This window comes from Bactrocera oleae, chromosome 5 (genome assembly GCF_042242935.1).
Source record: "Bactrocera oleae isolate idBacOlea1 chromosome 5, idBacOlea1, whole genome shotgun sequence".
In the NCBI taxonomy this organism is placed as follows: Eukaryota; Metazoa; Arthropoda; class Insecta; order Diptera; family Tephritidae; genus Bactrocera; species Bactrocera oleae.
In genome coordinates, this window is record NC_091539.1 from 15,291,838 (window position 1) to 15,293,941 (window position 2,104).

The following is a 2,104-nucleotide window of genomic DNA, read 5'->3' on the forward strand; positions in this document are numbered from 1 at the left end:
ATATGTACATACTTACCATACATATATACAAATGTATACATATATATGCATGTATGTTGTTTACGTGCACTTCTGAACTTCTAAACCAAAAACGTATCTTCATATCGCTGTTGTACACAACATCGTCACATTTTGAAAATTTTTGTGTTTATATACATACAAGTATGTGTATATGTACTTATTGCAGCTGCTCTTGTGCTTACGCTGAAATCCGTACTTGGGGTCCGTTTTGTGTGCACTTGAGTGGCTCGCTAGTGAATCCCATCGCGCGGCTTACAAGCCGGCGTACTCGTACATTCAGCACACGCCATACGAACTTCAGCAAACAAATGCACACATACATAAATACATACGTATTTGCTTATGAACGCTTGTTTGATGTTAAAACGCAGTTGCTTTGAAATATGCCCTCATTTTCACTCTTATCTATTCATCTTTCCCGGTGGACTTTCTTCAGTGAAAGTATTAAGTTCTCTTATTCTAAGCGCCACAAATAATTGCAATACAGTTACACCCCAGAAACAGTTTAAAATTTCAATTAAATTATAAAAATAAATTGTATGTGCACGATTAGTACATACATATTTATGTAGCTTCTTCTATTTGAAATGTAAGTTACTCGGAAAGTGAGAATAATTAAAATACTAATGTGGCCCATGAGGGGATCGAACCCGCGACCTTCGCGTTATTAGCACGACGCTCTAACCAACTGAGCTAATGGGCCAATGGTCCCCTTTTGCATAGAGGACATATACTTATGTATATATACACATACTTATCTATGTACATACTTATGTATTAAAAATAATCACTGCCAATTCTCACATGCATTTAAAAATAATCTGTATCATGCGGTCGAATAAAATACTTGTATGCATGCGTTTATCATTTGTCTAAACTTTGTTTAATTTAGTCTATGTATGTTAATGGTAAACATGTTTGTACATTATATTAATATAAATGGTGTTTTTTAGTCATGTGGTTTTCAAGAAGAAAAAAATACATAAATAAATAATATTATTATTTTCCAAGGTGCCAATCGTTTCGGGCTTATCTGCATATACAAGCGACTTCACATAACCCCATAAAAATTACAGTAGTCTTAAATCACACGGTCTTGGTTTCCTTCAATAATTTGATTGTTTCTTTGACTGTATCGCATATCTTCTTAGAGCGAAAGGCACGAAAAATTCATTAACCATAGCTCTATAGCGTTCCCCATTGACTGTAACATTATGACCAGCTTCATTTTTGAAGAAATATTGATCAGTGATTTCCTCTGCCCATAGAGCACACCAAACACTGACTTTTTGACATTGGTACGGTGTCTCAACAATAGCTTGTGGATTATCATCACTCCAAATACGACAATTTTGTTTATTAACGTACCTAATCAACCAAAAGTGAGCTTCATTGCTGAAAAATATTTTTTTTGTGAAAATCGGGATCGGTGGCCATCTCGTTTTGGGCTTACTTCAGTAAGCCAGTAAGTCAATTTGTTATATAATGACAAACCAAACTGAGTATAAATCAAGTAACAGCTGTTAAAAAGACCAACTCCGAAAAATGTATTGCCTCATTAAAAACCACGTGTCTAAAACAAGTAAGGATGGGCAAAGTTCGGGTGTAACAAAGCGGCCTAAATACCTTCAGGTTTTGGCAAAACTTTATATTAAAATGTGTTCCGAAAAATTCAACAAAATGTTTGCAGAAATTTTGAATGGATTACAATTAAATTTGGTATCTTATCAACTTATGGTACATCTATCGAAGGTCATAGGCTCACTTAGTTTTATTACTATATTTTACTTCCCGTCAGCGAAAATTATACTAAAAACATCCTCAAAGGGTTATATGTGATGTAAACTCAACCGAGAGGTTAAATTTAATATACTGAAGTTGAGATCAAGACCAATTCATTTAAATTGAGCGCTAAACCATTTATATAATTTTATATCTTTTAATAAAACGTGTCCACTTAATTAAAATATCACACATTTTGACCCACCTAAACTGTTTAAAGTCAGGTGGAAAATCGGAAATCGTTATATCGTTAAAATAACTCTCACATTGGCCGATATACATATGTAGCCCAAAGGATGTT

The 2,104-nt window shown here is 33.9% G+C and overlaps 1 non-coding gene across 1 annotated transcript; it reads right to left on the minus strand.

The window, feature by feature from the left end:
• Positions 1-650: 650 nt before the first annotated feature.
• On the minus strand, positions 651-724 carry TRNAI-AAU (transfer RNA isoleucine (anticodon AAU)). Its single transcript has one exon. It is a non-coding gene; the product is annotated as a tRNA-Ile (tRNA).
• Between the last annotated feature and the right edge of the window lie 1,380 nt (positions 725-2,104).